This window comes from Euprymna scolopes, chromosome 17 (genome assembly GCF_053919585.1).
Source record: "Euprymna scolopes isolate OS-2025 chromosome 17, ASM5391958v1, whole genome shotgun sequence".
Lineage (NCBI taxonomy): Eukaryota > Metazoa > Mollusca > Cephalopoda > Sepiida > Sepiolidae > Euprymna > Euprymna scolopes.
The window spans coordinates 20,896,016-20,917,151 of NC_136498.1; the positions used below are offsets into that span (position 1 = coordinate 20,896,016).

Below are 21,136 nucleotides of genomic sequence, written 5' to 3' on the forward strand. Positions count from 1 at the left end.
AACCATTACTTATAAACCTATCAGTGAGATATTATTTAATAATTGAGAAGACATTTCTAAGCTATTCCGTAGCGAGAGGTCTTGCGTAGTAGACTTTTATGCAATATCCAACTAAAACTTTTGATATCAAGTCCCTGCCAAGAAATTCGCTAATCCTGCTAGATATTACTATTAGCACATTAGCCGTAGATCTGGCACGACGGAAACAATATTGCATGTTACTAAGGTTATTTTGCTTTGGTAGTTGACCATTTCCCTATTTAACACATATTCTAGTACCTTACAAACGACGCATTAGTCTGTATTTAGAGGGATCTGATCGACCGCTTGAATTTTTAAATACAGGGTAAACTATATGTATAGTTTATTTATAATTATATTATCATAAGCCTCCTTCAACTAGCATTGCGCATTTTAAAGGTAGGTTTATGAGGTCGATGCAAAAAATAACATCGCTTTTTGACATTCAACTTCAAAAGATCATAACTCTTTTCAAAATAAACTTTATTAATCGAAATAAGCACCATTGGAATCGACACATTTTTGCCAACGGGAAACAAGTTTAATAGTCCCATGAGCATAGAAATCTGGGTTTTGGAAGCGAGGAAGTCATTGAAGGCATCATCTCGGCTTTTGATACATTTTTCGCGCAGGAAGTTGTCGAGATGCTTTAAAAAGTGATAATCGGTGGGCGAGAGGTCCGATGAATATGGAGGATGGGGCAGAGTCTCGTAACCCAATTCGTTCAGCTCAGCTGTGTAACACGCGTGTGAGCATTGTCATGAAGGAGAATTGGCCACTTCACATGGATCAATTTCGGGCACATACGTTGGAGCTTCTGGTACATTCTGTCACTTTGTCAGCAGTACTTCTACGCCGTGATAATCTAGCCCGGATTCATGAAACTGTGATGGATTAAAGCGGCTGCAGATTACCAAACAGTCAGCATAACTTTTTGGGGGTTCAATTTCGCCTTCGGGAAATGTCGTGGATTTTCTCCGACATCTAACCACTGTGCTGAACGTCGCTGGTTGTCGTAGAGTATCCATAACGTTACAATCCGCTCGGGAAATGGGTTGCTTATGTTGTGCAGAAGGAGCGTAGAAGACATCGCAAAACGACGATATCGTCCAATTCCTTCGTCACCCATTTATCCAACATTTTTGACTTAGGGAAGGATTTGCTTTAAATGGCGAACGACTATTGAGTGTTCTTCTCGTATGGTTTTGCGAGGATCTGCTTCAATTAAGGCTTTCAAATATTCGTTATCTACCGCATTCGGCTGGCCACCACTGCTTCCATCTTCGAGGCCATCTTCACCATCTCGATAGTTCTTGCACCACCATGGTGCCACACGTTCGTAAGTGGTTCCTGGGTCAAACGCATCATAGGTATCACGAGCGACCTCGGCAGCTTTTCGACCAAGTTTGAACTGGAACAAGAAAGTTGTGCGGGTTTTACTTTTGTTCCGTTGTTGAAAAGCCTGCAAAAAATGAATAAAGAGATTTAGAACGGTAACGAATAACACGACTCGATGGAGTGAAAAAACGCGCTTCGAAATGATATATAACATAGCAATATATATCATTGAATTAATTCAGAAATTATATATAAATTAACATAAGTAAGAAACAATATTATTTTGCACCAACATAACAATAAGCTTACGAGTTTTTCCTGAGACAGTGTTCAGGCGTTTGCTGTGGAACACAATCTGACAAAATTTCTATGTTTGTCTGCTAATCTCTATATCTTTATTTATATAAAGTGAGCTGTCTGTGTGTTTTTGAGTTTGTTTGTATGTCTGCTGCAAATGTTTGCCATCCTTATTCGACTGGGCTAAACCTGATACCATCTGAAATGGAAATGCCCCTTATGCATAATATGTAACAATTAGAAAAAAGATTCATTCTGTGGTCATCAACTGAACCACTTTTCTCTTTTTCGCAAGTCACGCAAGCGTATTAAATTAAGCTATGTTTAAAACGCTTATTTTGCAAAATCATCACGTCTTAATCACTCGTGGCCGTGTGCAAAAGCAGTTGTCCGTACGTTTTTACCTGTTTCCCTTCTTTCGGGTTTTGGGTTCAAGACCGGCCAGCGCAACTCATGTTTTTTTTTTTTTTTTTTTTTTTTGTAGTACGGCTACTCTACTGTCTTGATTGAAAGAAAAGTTGTTTTGATTTATTTACTTTTTCTTTTTATTTTCTGTATGGGGGAACTTTTTCAAGCGCATAGCAACAAAAAGTGCTCAATGTCCGGGAAATAGTCTATTCTCTTCGTATCTCTTCATGCTGAAATATATGGGGGGGGGAGTTGTCACGTATTTCTTTTTGTAGCGATTACATGTTCGTGTTTTTATCTGTTCTTTTATTATTGAAATTTTTTTTGGGGGGGTATCGATCTTACCCACGATGACGTTGACATACAATAATTAAAATGTGTTCAATATGGTTAGTATAGCAGTTGCGTACGAACTGAATTTCATGTGGTCCCAGGCAACACCGAGTATCCATGCCAACTATATATAAAAATTAAATTCTATTTACATTTCCAGTCATAATTTTTATCGGTCAAGCAGTTGAATATCAGGATGCAGAGTCTAATATGACTGTGAATCTGTTATTATAACATTTGTACACTGATGATAGACTTATGTATGTACGTGATAATAATTCATATGTATTGATAAAAAAATATCAAAACGATGGATTTATTTTAGTCGTTCCCCCATTGTTTTTCTTTTTGATAGTTTGATTTTATTTTTTTTCACCCTCCATTAAATTTTTCCTTCCGTCTTTCTTTTGACCATGGATACAAAAAATAACTCAGTCCTTCTTTAAGGTCCTGGATATGACCTTAAACTATATCCGATGGTGAGGCCCCAGCTTGTGGGCTTTGGGGAGTGTGGAACCACCTCTTAATTGCCATTGTTCCCAGGTCCATTCTGACCCAGAGTGGTAGTACCAGTTAGGGTCCAAACTATGGGTTAAATAGAAACATTTTTGAAAAAAAAAACCCAAATATTCTATTAAAAATGTTTTCTTCAAAATCACTGGATCGGCATTAAATGACCTAAAAAGGGTTGATATGCCGTAAAACAAAAACAACCAACCAACAATCCTTCTTTTTTCAACAGCTATTATATAGTTTAGTACCCTAAAAAAATAATGATAAAAATACTATGTGTACATCCGTGTATGTATTGATACATTGGTATCCCTTTGCGTTAATTTTGATTATCTATATTTTTATGATTTGATTTTCTTTATTATTGTATCGAAAATTTATTTGGATTAAATGTAAAATATTTTAATAATATACACGTCAAAGTCTGATAGATTACCTGAATTTCTGTATGACTTGAAATCATTTAATGATAAGGAAGTCATTAATTTTCAGATTTTTCTTCTATCTCACTCCGATCTTATGTGTAATAGTGATTGTTAAAATAAAAAATAAAATAAAGTAAAAGCCAAATTACATTTTGAATTGTTTAATGCTTGTCTAAAACTTTAATCCTTTGAACTCATTACAAGCAAAAGACGAAGAATATAAGACGAAGTATTTCAAAGATAAAGAAATAAGACATGTATGCTAATAATCGATTCGGCGACAATGCTACATATCAAAGTGCTGACGCAATTAATATCACACACACGGGCACGCGCGCGCGTGCAAAACCCATACACGCACACACGCACATATATAAGCGAGAATGCGTGTGTGTGATGACAATTCTCAACATATGTACTCAAAGATTTTTTATCTACAGACTTGGAATTTGTGTATATAAGGTATTCGGACTTGTGAAAGATTTTTTAATCGGTCTTCACCCATTTAAACAGGCTGCTAATGGGTATACATCTAAAAATTATTGCGTTCGGATCATTGAGAATTTATCTGTTTTATAACTGTGCCATGAATGCGCATGCGTGCCTCGTTTACATGAAAAATTACTTATGGTAAGAATAATTACCTTTGAAAAATCTTGTTGAGTATCCTCTAACGCTGGCTTAATGGTTATCGTAATTGACTTACTATCTTTTGATTTTGGTTCCGATTCAGCCCGAGTATTTTTTTTTAATTACAAGAAGTGAACTGTCAAGAAAAAAACAATAATACTCGCATGCACCTGTCTCAGCTTCCGATTTTACTTCATCTTTTTAAGGAAGTTTAGCGTTAGGTTTTATACCAACGGCATTTCTTTTTATTTTAAATAAGAATTTAGCGTTAATTAAAATATAATATTCAAGGTAATAATCATAAATATCAGTGTCTCTATTTCATATAAACACATTTAAAACTTTTTTTTTCTGTCAAAAGTATATATGAGATATGTTTTTTTTTTAATTTTAAAGTAAAAGAACCATTCTTTATTGAGAAATATTTAAAGCAACGGAAAACATTTGTGTTAACAAATAAAATCTGACTGCCCGCGATTTTAAACTGAAATAGCGAGTTCGGATTAGTAAGGGCATCAGCAGCAGCAGCAGGCGCAGCAGCAGCAGCAGCATAATAATAATAATAATAATAATAATAATAATACAAATAATAATACCATTAATAATATTATTATTGATATTGATAATGATAATAGTAATAATATTAATAGTAATAGTAGTAATAGTAATAATAATAGTAATAATAATAATAGTATTAATAATGATAATGATAATAGTAATAGTAGTAATAGTAATAACATTAATAGTAGTAGTAGTAATAATAATAATAATAATATTAATAATGATAATGATCATAGTAATAATAATAATAGTAGTAATAGTAATAATAATAATAATATTAGTAGTAGTAATAATAATAGTAATAATAATAACAATAATAATAATAATAATAATAATAATAATAATAATAATAATAATTCTGATTTCGCTTATGAACGTCTCTCTGGAAAGGGATGGGATTCATTTCCAGAGGATTTCCCTTAATCCCGGCTTCAAACCAGGAGCTTCAAAATCAAGGGTTTTCCTAAGGATGTTGGTGGTACCTATAATTGCAGAGGTTTGAAGTCCGCCTAAAATATCGGGGATTTGTAGTTTTTTCAATTGTCCTTCCAGACGACTTGATACTACTCCTAGTGTACCAACTACAACTGGGATTATTTGTGATTTAACCCCGTGTATACACCTTATCTCCAAGGCCAATGGAGCATAATTGCTCCACTTTTCATTCTCCTTCTCTCTCATATTCTTGTCCCAGGATACTGAGAAGTCTACAATCTGCCAGTTTTTTGAGACCTTGTTAATGACGACCAAATCCGGACGATTATGTTCCAATTGCTTGGTCGTTATGACACTTTTGTCCCACCATACCTCTACCTTGCCATCCGTACTTGCTCTCACTTCATCAGGCACCTCCTTAAGCCACTTTCCAGCACACTTCACCCCAACTCTCTTACACACCTCCCAATATATATGGAGTCCCATGCGATCGTGTCTTTTGCGGTACTCTCTCTGGGCCAGTCCACTACACCCTGCTGCAAGGTGCACAATTGACTCTGAGGTCTTACCACAAATCCTAGAACCACTTTTTTAACAATCGTGTTCCTAATGTCTGCTCTTGTGCTGCACAAACAAAAGCTTCAGTACTCTTAGCCAGATACACAGATCTAAGCCATTGCCATGATCTTTTTTCAGCCACTTCTGCTATATCCTGGAAGAACTTCCATGCATTTTCTTCCAAGCCAGTTCCTCTGCCCTTTCTCTATCCATACGTTTCACATAATCAGCCTTGGTCTCACATACCTCCACTTCATTGGCTACAACCTTAAGCATACACTCCCCACTTCTAACCATAGGCTCCTTCAACGACATCTCCTCGGTTCTAACACAATCTTTTACACTTTTCAATCCTCTCCCACCATCTTTCCTCTTTTGATACAGCCTTGCTACGCTACTTCGAATGTGAAATACACCAAACATTTCTAAAACATTTCTTGTTTTGATATCCATGGCATGCAAATCCTTGTCAGACAATTCTAAAATTCCCGCACTGTATCTCAAAACACTGACTGCCCATGCATTTACTCCTCCATTAGATTTCCTCCATACAGTTTCGACTTTGCAATTAGTTTCACTCTTCTAAGATACTTCTTCCTGGCTTTTTATTTCATTTCTCTGTTCAAGATGCCTACACCCTCCAGCACTCCTAAATACTTATATCCTGTATCTTCTATTTCTTTCATGATTTCTCCATTCGGCATCACTATTCCATTCGAATGAACCTTTACTCCTCTTTTCATCACCAGCACCACACATTTACTAATCCCAAACTCTATTCCAATGTCTTCTGAGTATGTCCCCACAAGTTCTACCAGTCTCTCTATTTCCTTTTTATTTCTACCGAATAATAATAATGATAATAGTAATAATAATAGTAATAATAATAAAAATAATAATAATAATAATAATAAAAAATAATAGTAATAATAATAGTAATAATAATAATAAAAATAATAATAATAGTAATAATAATAGTAATAATAAAAATAATAATAGTAATAATAATATTAGCAATAATAATGATAAAAATAATAATAATAATAATAATAATAATAATAATAATAATAATAATAATAATAATAATAATACTTAGGCAATGTCCAAATTTTTACAAAATAAAATTAAAAAATAACAATAATAACAGTAATAATAATAATAATAATAATAATAATAATAATAATAATAATAATAATAATAATAATAATAATAATAGAAATTATAATGAAAAGAAGAAGAAAAAGGAAGTGGAGAAGAAGAGAGTAAAGAAGAAGGTTGGGATATCTTTTTATAAAAGAGTTCGATGAAAGCATCGAACTAAATATCTTTCAAAAAATAGAATCGCTTTAGATTCTTGTAGTAAAAATAATAATGAAGATAGGATATAATTTAAATTGTTAGGTGAAAGTAGAGAACATGTAAAAACATTAGTGTTCGCTTTCCCCAGTAGCAGCTTTAATAAAAAAATAATGATAATAAAAATCAATAAAAGATTTATTAATAGTAATTTTAAACAAAATTTTAAAACTATTAGCAATTACAACAAATGTATTAGTTATAATATATTTTGTGTGAATAATTTGGAATCTGGTTTTATGTTTGTGTATACTGAATGATTACTGTGACAAATTATTATTGTGTAGGGGGAAACATATTCGGAATAGTAATTATAGGATCTGTATCGAAAGCGACACTAAGAAAGTTGTTTGCTGTGTTCGGAAATAGCAACTGAAACTCGGAAAAAATCATTGTTCTTAAGTTAATGTGATTGTTCAACTGGTGATTGTCTGCGTGTTACAACGTTGAATTCAAGATGGAAGAAAAGTAAATTCACACAATTGTCTCATTTCAATTCAAGCGAGGTCGAAAAGGTGCAAAAACAGTTCGCAATATCAACGGAGTGTTTGGCCCAAGTACTACTAGTGAACGCACAGTACAATAGTGGGTGTAAGAAATTTCCTAGCGGCGACGAAATGATGAGCGTAGTGGTCGGCTATCGGATGTTCACAACGGTCGATCAACAGCTTTATGCGAAGCAAATCCACGCACAGCTGAACTTGCTTCTGAATTAGACGTTAAGTATATGATGATTTTCAAACCCTTGAGAGGGATTGGAAAAACAAAAATAAACTCGATTAATGGGTGCCTCACGATTTGAACTACATCAAAAAGAAACGCCGTTATTATGTGTCATCTTCCCTTCTTTTGTGTCACAAGAATGTTCCGTTTCTTGACCTGGTTTCGACTTGCGGTGGAAACTGGGTTCTTTTCGACAAACTAGCTTAGTTAAAGATTTACTCTTTGATAGCATATATATATATATATATATATATATATATATAGATAGATAGATAGATAGATAGATAGATAGATATAGATATAGATATATATTATCAAATATTAAATGATTTTATTGACCAAAACTAATGCAGACTTTTTGTAATAAATAACTATATTCATGTATTAAAATTAAATTCAATATTTTGATTCATAACAAACTTCATAAAAAAACAAGTTTATATATATATATATATATATATATATATACATATATATATATATATATATATATTGTTTTTGTCTTTTTCTTCTTTTTACGTACCATTTTGGTCTTTAAAACCGTTAAATTTGAAATTTTCATTCTATATAAACAGTGCTTTAAACGGTAGCTTTTTTTTTTACTTAAATAAACGGTAACCCAAAACAAACAAAAGCTAAATGGAGGACATCTAGAACATATGCTGTAGATAGGAGGAAAAAAGGCCAAAGACCCTAGTGTTTTGATGTGATGTTTCAAATATAATAAATTAGTTATAACCAAAATTTCATTTCATTCGGACAAAACACTAAGGAACGAGACCTCATTATAGTTGGGGCCCGTTTTTTGGGGTCACCCTGTACATGCAGGACCGGTGTTTCCACTGAATCTGACATTTGAATTCTACATTTCGACAACATCAGAAGGTAATGTGCTAGGCGCCACCACCACCACCATAATGATACGTAAAAAAAGAAAAAGATCAAAAAAGAAAAGACTGCATTTTCCTGATAGAATTTCTGTTATGAATCGATATATAGAATTTAATTTTAATAACTAAATATGTTTATTTATTACAAAAATTTTGAACTTGCTTTGGTCTTTATAATTATTGAATTTAGAATTTCAATTTCATATCAATAGCGTTTTAGACAGTGGCTTTCTTATTTATATATATATATATATATATATATATATATATATATATATATATATATATAAAAGAAAGCCACTATCTTGGGTTAAGCATTTCGGGAAGTGATATACAAATTGCCATTAGCGTATTAAGCGACGCTCTTTGCGTTTATTCATTTCCCACACAACAGCAGCTGTATAGCGTAATGGTGAGAAGCCGTGACTGTCATTTGGGCGATCGGGTTTCGATCCTTGCTTGAGACAGTTGCCTGTCTAGCCGCACTAATGAGCTGTGAAACATCGAACAGTACTGTATGTGGATGACTATATATGTGTGTGTTTGTGTAGTTTTTTTTTACACAAAACAGACTAGCTATATTTAGTAGTAAAGTATTCATAAATCTAATCGCCACTCTCAGTTGAAAACCAGGAAGTTAAATGGCCCTGCATTTAATATCCGTCAGCGGGATGAATTTGATGCAATGTTTTGGTAAAGTCATATTACATATACATGTTTCTAGTAAGGTAGATGTGCTACATTTGTGCTCAGAGGATACCATCTAGCAACGCATTGAAATCGCGTAGATGAGGGGGAAGGTTGCTAGTGCTTGCATTAAACAGTAAGAAATATTTTTTTGCTATATAACGTTAGTGATAAGAGGTGGTGCTACAGGAAGTTGTGTAGACGACATATCGGAAACTCGCGGTAATATTGAGTTGGGTTGGCGATATGCTGAAATAAATCAGTTTAGATTGGCTCTGTATATAGAATTATCGTCACTGGTAAATCTGTAAAGATCTGAATATCCTATGTAATAGCAAAATTGGGAACATCTAGAAAGGAGAGTTGGAAATAAGTCATACACTATCCACTATGACTGCGAAATTCCTACCGCTACATACCTAGAAAATGGAGCTATTATTAGTGTTATGGGGCAAGAAGGTTAATGTTGCAATCCTAGTTGAAGTAAGAGCCCCTAGTGATTCTGGCCTTAACAGAGCAGAGAGGGAAAAATAACAAAACCCTAAGGACTTATGTACGATATGAAAAGAAACTGGAATCTTAAGAAGGTATCATACGTGTCGTTATAGGGGCAACCCGGATAATGTAGAATAATTTCAAAAACTATCTGACGAATATACTCAGTTAACCAAGTGCAAAAGAAATACAACAATAGCACTTAAAGATACGGTTAGAATCTTAAAACGATCTCTTGGTTGGAGTAACTAAACTAATACGAGAATATTTGGCATCCAGTAGAAGCCCCATCCACAGGAAACACAAAGTTATAAGAAAATTAAAACAAAAAAGACAGAATTCTCATGTAGAAAGAATTTCCAGATTTCAACTCACACAAACCAATATTGCACATTACAAATTATCCGAAACTTACTTTATCCACCCATCACAACTTAAAAATAAATGTTTGCCATTATTTTCTATGCATAAATGTTCTTCGATTTCCTTCTGAACAAGCAATATAATACACATAGATGCATAGAGGAAACTGTTTATTTTTTTTATTCTTGAAGCTTAGCGTCAGACATTTTGTCTCGATATAAAGTGAATTACTCGAGAGATATGTAAATATATACTTCCCAAAAACTAATCATGGGTTACCGTCGACAGCTATTAGAATCAAGATATCTACACGATACCCCGTCCTCGCACAAGAACAGTAAGCAATAAGGTATGGACATAAAGAAATTATTTAGATTGTTTTGTCATCCAAAAGCTAAATAAACACTATATCTATAAAAAAAAAACATATATCTATAAAAGTGAGAACGTGTGTGTGAGAGGACAATTCCCAACCTAAACGGATTTTTTATCTAAACTTGAAAATTGTTATATATGGTAATCAGATATGAAAACACTTTTTATCGGTTTTCCTTAAGAAAATGGGCTGCTAAGGAGTCAAAATTAATACATTTATACGTGGGCGGGTCCTCGCATTTTTATTTGTTTGCTAACTGTTCAACGAATGCGCATGCGTGAATGGTTCGCATGACAGGTTTATTATGTTTAATATAAGTAATTTTGTAAACATTTTTTTAAAGATCATGTCAAGCCGGCGCAATATTTGTGTTTACATACAATAACTCTTTAGAAAAACATAATAATCCCACGCAAATGTCTCAGTTTTTTTCTTTTGACATATGACTTCATTTTGAAACGAATTAATAGCAGACAACGTGTGAAATTGATATATTATTGTCTCGCTCTGACATTGATATTATATAAAAAGTATTAAATCAAACTTGATAATGCACTGAGTTACAGATATGCAAGCGACAACATAAAGTTAACTAATTAGCATATTTCTTCAAAACGCAAGCGTTAATTAATTTCGCATTCATTACTATTGGATGTTTGGTTTCGTTTCGCTATTACGCAGAATTATATTATGCATAATTTCTACATTCTGCGTAATTGCGAACAATTTCAGATAAAAACATTCTAGCGCACGGACATATATATATATATATATATATATATATATATATATATATATATATATATATATATATATATATGAATGACATAATAAAGACGAAACGAAAAGTCGCCTTGTCGGTGTGTGTACGAAAAGTCTTTATAATCTAGAGAAAGGAAATGGCTGATACTTTTAAACATACGAAAATCTACCATACGCGAAGACGAAATAATCAAAAAATAATTGCTGGTGGTCTTGAACAGAATTCAATCAAGAGACGAAAGTATCTCTATTGTTTAAACACATAACAAACCACAAGATGTAAAAGAAAATATAGTTCTGTTATGAAGCAAAATCTACTTTAGTAGCAGGGTGGAAGTAGGTTTGCTTAAATATGAAAGTTTAATTTCTTGAGATTCCGTATATATTATATATATTATTATAGAGTTGTGATTTAAAGTGTAAAAAAAAAAATATTTCGGCTGCCATCGGTTTGTGGTGTTAGCACAGTCACAACGTGAACTGGTTAAAATAAAAAAAAAATAAATATTAAACATTAAAATAAACTACGATAAATGTACAAAATGTATGACGATTTTTTTTTCAATTTTGACAACTTAAAACCTATTTAAACTGGCTAAAGATCAATAAAAGAACGGTCCATAAAAATCCAATCATTCGAGGCCTTTAGCGTCGCTCGGTTACTTTTAGTTTCGGAGGAGATAGAGTTTCAAAATATGGAAACAGACAGACGTATAGCATTTCATATATTAGACTAGCCTGGAGTACCCGGCTTTGGCCGGGCGTAAAATACGCTTAAATATATTTTAAATCGTCCAGATTTCGTATAAATTATAACAGAATTGTGATTTCAAAATTTAAAAAAATATTTGGATGTCATCGGCTAGAATCGAAACCGAAAGCAAAACCGTAGCATTTAAAGCTGGCAACGTCACCACTACACTAATGTGACACACATATGAACTGATTAGAAATAAAAAATTAAAAATAAACTAAGATGAATGTGCAAAATGTGTAGAGATTTTTTTTTCAATTCGGATCCATTTTTGATGACTTTTAAACTATTTTAACCCACTAAAGACCCATAATAGAACGAGCAGTAAAAAAATCCAATCATTTAAGGCTTCTAGCACCGCTCTGCGACTTTCTGTTTTAGATGCGATAGAGTTTGAAAATATGGAGACAGACAAACAGTCATATAGCGTCTTATATATTAGATATAATGCCATAAAGATTGAAAGCATATATCTCTTTAAAAAGACAAAATTGAAATCTGCATAAAAATACAGAATGTGGTTTCCTTTTTTTTAAATACGGAAAAATCGTACTAACCAGAAATATACACAAAGAAATGAAACAGATTTTGTTTCCGGTTGAACATAAAGTAAACAGAGATTCAACAAGCAAAATGTTATGTTAAGCGCACATAAAAAATATACAAGCCTGTTATTATAGGATTTGTTACTCTACAAAACTGTAAGGTTTTCTAAAAAATAAATCTAGGAGTAGACATTTAAATACTTCCCACAACAGCATTATGTGACACAAGATCAAGAAAGTGAGGTGTCCAGCAAGCTCCCCTTAAGGAGGAGCACTCTTGCTTAACAAAAATTGTCTGAGCATATCCACAGCATTACTCGGTCAGGGCGCCTCGGTCAGCAAGCAATAAACTTACCCCATCCGGAAGCTGTGTAGCAAGACCTGGAAGGGTGGACCTCCTGGTTGATACTCAGACGGTGTATCTCAGTCCGACATGAACTCGGCCAGTTCCTGGCCTTGCCCCTGTCGGGCTGGTTATCAAATACGGATTCTTGACTGGTACTTTTCTACCAAGTTTTCAAGCAACAGATACAGCAAAGATACTAATCCTCAACATATTTAACCTGAGTAATCATTTTTTGTTACAACAAGCGCGATTATGAAATTAAATTTTGCCAAAATAATTAATTCAATTATACGGATATATACGGAACTGCTTATTACAAAATTGCATTATCTCTTACAGTTGTGCTACTAGAAAGTATTTAAGAAAACATGGGCCGGTTATGAAATAAACTTCTATCTCTGTCAACCTCCTAGTTAATAAACACAATGACCTTAGCCTACCTAAATTCTAACTTTTCTGCACTGTTTTCATTACTAATTATAACGTAGATTTTAACGAGAAAAAACATAAAAATGAATTCAAATTCTAAGAGAAGACAATGATTTTGTCACAAAATATAACGTACATGAATTGCGTTCACCTTTATGATATATAAAAAGATAAAAGATAAAAAGATCTATTTGCGTACAGATGCATAAAAACATAAACAAACGTATTTTAGTTCTTAAACATGAGGGAAAGGAATTAAAAAAAGATTTTTCATTATTTTTACAGAAACTAAAATACATTTTTCCCAAAATTTCGTATGAATAAACATAAAATAAATTTAAACACAGATTAAACAACAAGCAAAAAGATATTTTTTATTTCAAAATACAAAACAGAAAAAAAGACAAAAATATGCACTAAAATGAAAATTCAAACATATTATTTTTCCGTTTGAACATAAAATAAGCAGAGTTTCGAGAAACAAACTAATATGTCTAATTTATAAGAACACACACAATAAGTATATTATTATATAATTTACTAGTGCAATATGTGAAAATTCCACAGGAACTCTTTCATATGAAATATATTGATGAGGGCATTCTGTTAATTATAAGCGTAAATGGAGACACCCTGATATTATTGTAGCTTTTTGTTTAAACTGCAAAATATTTATTTAAACTAGAGTTTATTTAAACACCCGGCGTAGCCAGGTCGTAAAGTAGACATAAACATCGTTTAATTCTTGCAGATTTCGTATATATTATTATAGAGTTATTTTTCCATCGAGTTTTATATATTATATAGTTGCCATATTAAAAAAATTATAAATCCATATGACTTGGGGCAATCAGATTGAATCGAAACAAAAACTTATAACACACCCGCTATCTATCTATATATATATATATATATATATATATATAAAATGATACAAAAGTATATAGATGTTTATATTTTTACGTATTAATTTCATGGGTTGACGTGCAGGAATACAAAATCTTTAAAAAAACAAAATTTTTCTTTCATATATATATATATATATACATATATATATGTGTGTGTGTGAGTGTGTGTATATATGTATGTATATATATATATATATATATACATATATATGTATATATATATAGAGAGAAAGAGAGGGGGAGAGAGAGAAAAGCTTATAGTAAACAGAAAACTTTCCATATGTGCATACATTTTTGTTTAAAAAATGTTTTCTCCCAAACTCCCCTTAGAGATTTTGGTATACAGATATGAAAATTCATATATAAGGTATTTGAACCTATGAGAAACTTTATATTATATATATAAAAAGTGTGACAAATTTTTAAAAAATTGTCATTTGAAGGTCCAACGACGGCATTACGACTATGCATACATAATGTAGTAGCTATTAGTTTATTTTCTAATTTTTAACGTTGCAGCTAATATGTCTTTATAGCCCAGTCCTAAACAGCAAAGGACAAAATAAATTGCAAGTTAGGTGTTACGGTTTCGATTCTCGGTGGTGACGCACGCGTCATTATATTTAACCTTTTAAATTGTTTCTATATATTTCCTCCAATATATTATAATAACAAAGACGACATCTGCATTAATGAAAATATCATATTTACGCATATGTTACGACGGGAAATGCCGTCGCCCTATATATATATATATATATATATATATATATGTGTGTGTGTGTGTGTGTGTGTGTGTGTATTAATTATTTACTTCAAACGTACTGCGTTTGTTTATATTAATCGTAATGGATTAAAATACATTTCTTATAAATAAAGTTCTTTATCTCTTCTCTATATAAATAAAATGAACTCATTTTTCCCGTATGATTTTGACCTTAATAGGATTAAAAATCAAGATATTTCATGCAAATATAATATGCACAAACGGCAGAACAATATCTGAGGTGTGTTATAGGCTTATTATTTCTCAAATTCCCCGATAATCTTAGATTTCTATACTTTTTCTGCTGAGAAGTCACGGCCAAAATCGGTTAAGATCAATGGAAGTGGTAAAATATTTTCTCTCTTATAAATTCCCCTCCACCACTTAACACCGTTTGGGGATCGTTCACAAGGAATAGTTGAGAAGAGAACACCGGTTTGGCTTCGTAGTTATTTAATGTAAAGTTATTTAAAATCACTAAACTAAGCTGCAGTGTTCACTGGCGTAGTGGTTAGCGTGTTGGACAATTCACATTATATTTTCACGTTCGCGCCAACCTACCGTAGTCGTTTTTTTTTGTTTTTTTTTCCTAAACAACTGGAATGGACTTTTCTTGGTGGCCGAACTGTTAACGTTGCAGATGTTTTTTTTTTCACACTTTATTTTCCTACTTTTACGCATGACTCCGGGTTTGATCCTTCCTACTTACCTACCATAACATTTTTTAAAACTCCCCCCCGTCCCGGAAACAAACACTCGAGCAACGCCGGCTACCCCCGCTAGTAGTATAAATATTTTTATATAAGTTTAGAAAAAAGTCCAGGCATAATGAATGGCTTTTGGCTTTTTTATTGGTTTCATAGCATATATAATGTATTATGTTCCAAATGTTAAGTTCCAAATATCAGGTTTACTCAATTACCGATTTATTACTTTTTAAAGGGAATCAATTACAGTATTTGTTCGTATTTCGACTAACAAGTCTGCAAAATTATGTTCTTGCTATGTCCCGTACTTATAGATGTTTACATTAAATAACTCATAAAAACACCGTTTTAGACAACTTACATTGTTCATGTAACTGACAAGCTCTGCCATTGTTACTCGAAGTAAGAAACAATATTGTAATAGCTAGCTTTTGAAAAATAATATATATATATGTATATATATATAGAGAGAGAGAGATAGATTGATAGATAGATAGATGGATAGATAGATAGATAGATTGGTATGAATAAAAAATAAAATATGCGCATTTACTTTTGCTAAGTTTTACCTATTGACGGATAGTATTCTTTCATGAAGATTAAATCGAATAAAACTGTTGAAATCTAAATTACGTTTTATTCTGCGAACCACATTTATATCCATCGGTAATATTATTATGTTAGAGTTAATAAAACGAGTATTAAACGCTATCATATTCTCAACGTTTTCATTATGAAAAGAAAGCAAAAACGAAAAGTAATCGAACTGTGTATTGCGCTTACGCGACGTCATTCATTATTCAATCATCTTTAAGCAATTTAGGATACCTACTTATAAAATACACACAAAAAAAGAGGAAAGTTTTATGATCAAATAAGTACTTCTACAACGCATGAGAATAAAGTATCAAAATGCAGTCACGTTTGTAGCTTCAAACCAAAGTATCTTAAACTGATTATTGTATTATAAACTGAAGATTCACGCATTTTAAAACAAGCTAACTAAATACCTCAATATATATATATATATATATATATATATATATATATATATATATATATATATATATAAAGATATATGTAGAGTTATTAAGTTAACGAATATACATATATATATATATATGATGAAGATAATGGAAATAGTATTCCGACAAAATAGAGAAAATAAAAAAGGAACAAACCGTATTATGTGTTCACCAACGTTTCGTCTTTATTTCGAGACTTCCTCTGGGTGAATGAGATTAAGAAACCAAAAAATATACCAGTACAAAATATTTGAAAAAGTTTCACGTGCACAGTGTGACGCAGTTCTATTTAAGAGAAACGGAAAAATTGATGTTGGAAATTCAAAAAGGAAGGGGGGGCGCTGTTAAAGAGAAGGAAATTTTAGTGACGTCATATAGTCGTTAATTTAATTTTAAAACTATGAACGCAAGTTTATATTCTTATTGGGAAAAAGATATATCTGTTGAAATTTAAATATAAGTTATAATAAATTACATAAAAAACACTCATTTCATTCCTATTACAAACTTATATTTAAATTTCAACAGATATATCTTTTTCCCAATAAGAATATAAACTTGCGTTCATAGTTTTAAAATTAAATTAACGATTATATGACGTCACTAAAATTTCCTTCTCTTTAACAGCGCCAGCCCCCCCCCCTTCCTTTTTGAATTTCCAACATCAATTTTTCCGTTTCTCTTAAATAGAACTGCGTCACACTGTGCACGTGAAACTTTTTCAAATATTTTGTACTGGTATATTTTTTGGTTTCTTAATCTCATTTACCCAGAGGAAGTCTCGAAATAAAGACGAAACGTTGGTGAACACATAATACGGTTTGTTCCTTTTTTATTTTCTCTCTCTCTCTCTCTCTCTCTATATATATATATATATATATATATATATATATATATATATATATATATATATACTAGTCCTCGCGCGAAAGTGCAGGACACAAAATGTTTTTAATAATAATAATAATAATAATAATAATAATAATAATAATAATAATAATAATAATAATAATAACAACAAAGAATTTCGCTGGCGAGGACTACTATTGAGCGTAAGCAGTTATATAATCCTTTTGAAATTTCCATCTCTATTTTTCTCGTTGTCTATTGAAAATGTTTAATGAAACCTATATGAAATATGTTCCTGATTAATTGTAAAGATTTTCTACTCTGAAAGAAGTTTTAAAAAATTAAATCTAAAATGTTATTTTAAAGCTTTTGGTTAAAAAAATCAGATTTTCTAAATAATTCAGACATGTATGTCAAAGAGGGAGTTGCAAAAAAGAGTTATGGTGTGAAGAGAAGTACAAACTGAAATAGAGAGTAGGAGAGTTTTTATAAATACATGCAAAACCACATTCATTTTTTTAATCCAAATTAATAAATAAAATATAATCTTAAAAAGATACGATACAAGTTAGAAAAGCATTTTATACCTTACTTTGTAAAATGTATAAAAGTGCACTTTAAAGATAAATAAATTTCAAATTGAATATTGTACCTTTATTTTTAAAGCCTATAGTAAAAACATTTTGTTTCACAATTTTCATGCCTTGGATGAAATGCTTTTTTAACTTATATATATATATATATATATATATATATATATATATATATATATATATATGTATATATATATATATGTATATATATATATGATTTTCAGAGTGTGAGAGATTGTATATAATAAATTCCACAGCTAAACAACGTCGCAGCTCACAAAAGCCATGACAGTCAACGAACCGGAAGTCCAAGACTCGAGTTTCGCCCTCATATGGGCTCATCAGTTAGACACATCCGAACTCAGGATTCAAAACCTGATACTGTCGCATGCGAGGCAAGCACTCTACCAACTGAGCAAACGCCCCGCATACAAGAATTTCTATTAACCAACACAGATCAAGCAAACCGCGTCGAAATCCGATTGTGAAATGAACCTACTTCGTCTCGACAAAGGCGCGGCCATCCAACCAGTCAATAACCCAAGCCGATGTCTCACAAGTAGGAATTTTTAACTCGAAACAACGACGGTATCCAGCAATGCTACCCAAACGAGCAACTTATAATACGATTTTCAGAATGTGAGGTATTGTATATAATAAATTCCACAACCAAACAACGTCGCAGCCCAAAAGAGCCATGACAGTCAACGAACCGGAAGTCCAAGACTCGAGTTTCGCCGCAAGAGGCTCGGGTTTCGAATCCTGAGTTCGGATGTGTCTAACTGATGAGCCCAAATGAGGGCGAAACTCGAGTCTTGGACTTCCGGTTCATTGACTGTCATGGCTCTTGTGGGCTGCGACGTTGTTTGGCTGTGGAATTTATTATATATATATATATATATATATATATATATATACATATATATATATGTATGTATATATATATATTGATTTTGTTTGTTCTTCCTTTTGAAAACGATTTTTAATTATGAATTATTAATTGTTTTACTCAATATATATATCTCTATATATATATATATATATATATATATATATATATATAATATGAAGCTGGATGTCTGTATGTGTATGTGCGTGTGTGCCTGGGCACGAATAGACGCCTATATGGTTGACTATTAAAAAAAAAACCTGATTACATTTAATGATAGAAGATATATCGAGAAACAGAAATGGGTATGTTTCATCTGGAAGAACGGTGGTTTATAAAAATTGTGGGGTGTGTGTTCGTGCCTGGTCCACAAAGTATGGAAATAAAAATGTAAAAATTAAAAAAACACGTTTACAAGTGTTTTTTTATACAGATGTACATAAGAATACTTTGATAAGTATATTTTAGGTTAAATAGGGATGGTATGATAAAATTGTGGGGTCTGCATCCGCGCCTAGCCTCCATAGAATGGAAATGGGCACAAACTTTAATAAAGACTTTTCATATCTATTTGCGTAAGTATACTTTGATAATTATGTTTCCGTATAAGAAATATATTATAATAAAATTATGGGGTATCCGTTCACGCCTGACCTTCATAGAATGGAAATATTTCACAAAGTTTAACAAGTTTTTGTTTAATATAGATCCACATAATATTGTGATAAGTGTTTCAATGTGAACAGGTATGGCATAATAAATTATGGGGTTTATATATTTTATTTTTACTTTCATCATATTTTGCTAGGTATTGATACCCCCAAATTCGAAGGTATCTCATTATAACCCTTCCTTGTCATAACCTATCATACTTTCATAAATCAGAGTCCATTTTCTGTACGCTGTGGTTGAACCCAGTCAATGACGGGTACTTTTGCTAGTATATATATATATATATATATATATACATATACATATATATATATATATATATATATATATATATATATATATATATATAGTAGGTAAACCACTTAAAAGTAGCCCTAGCTATCTAATATTTCTCTTAACGACCAACTAACACCACAGGACAAAATGCAATTCTTTTTCCAACAAGATAGCGCTACATACATCATGTTTGACAGATGACTGACACGAGTTCATGGCATGTTTACAAAAGAGAGAACAACAACCAAAAACCTATGGCCACCATGTTTCCTGGACTTGATGTGGTTTTCTTATTAAGGGGACTTACAAACAAAGGGTTTATATAAATAATTCTCCCAATCTAGACCAATTAAAGGAGAACATTACCAACGCTATCATGAGAATCACCAGAGGAGATATACAGGCAGTACCTGCAAATGTTGTTAAATACGCCCAGAAATGCGAGATGTAAACGGGGAGTACTTTCAACATCATTTTCTGGACACTTTTTAAGTGGGTTACCCTGAATATTCACTGCTAATCAAAAATTAAGACAATTAAAAAATCTTTAAAAATAAACTTTTTTACGAATAGATTGTAAACTCTACCGACAAGGTTAATAATACTATAATGTAAAAGGTTATGGAAATAAAAAAGGTACATTCTAAAATTTGATTTTAAAATTTGCATTTTTATTGAATTCGGCTTTTTATACATGATCAAAATCATAAGAACAATTGTTAGATTTATGGCAAATCTAATGTTTTTAGTTTAGTCAGAAATTAGCAATCACTGTGTAAATTTGTTACCATGCCTAAAGCCAGAAAACTCACCGAAGTTGAGCGCTCTGGAATTCTAGGATTCCATAAGCAAAGTTTGTCACAGCGAACTATATCAGCTAAGGTAAATCGCAGTTAAACTGTTATTTGCAACTTTCTAAAGAACACTGAGAATTATAGAAAAGCAAAATCCTTTGGTATCCCCTCCCCAGAATTTATCCTGCATTGAATAGGACAATAAGACGAGTTGTTATGAATGACAGAGGACTTTTTTCTACTCGGATTAAGGCTGTTACAGATGTTGACTGCAGTCCAATAACCACCAGATGACACTTACAACAAAAAGGCATGGTAAATTAAAAGCGTAAATAAATTAATCGTATGCATCCGGTCACAAAGTGGACTGCTTAAGATTTTCTCGTGAATACCAAACCTGGGGCGTTGAGAA

At 32.0% G+C, this 21,136-nt stretch overlaps 1 pseudogene; it reads right to left on the reverse strand.

Annotated features, from left to right (window-relative positions):
• Positions 1–507: 507 nt before the first annotated feature.
• Positions 508–16,017, reverse strand: LOC145296634 (histone-lysine N-methyltransferase SETMAR pseudogene; annotated as a pseudogene).
• Between the last annotated feature and the right edge of the window lie 5,119 nt (positions 16,018–21,136).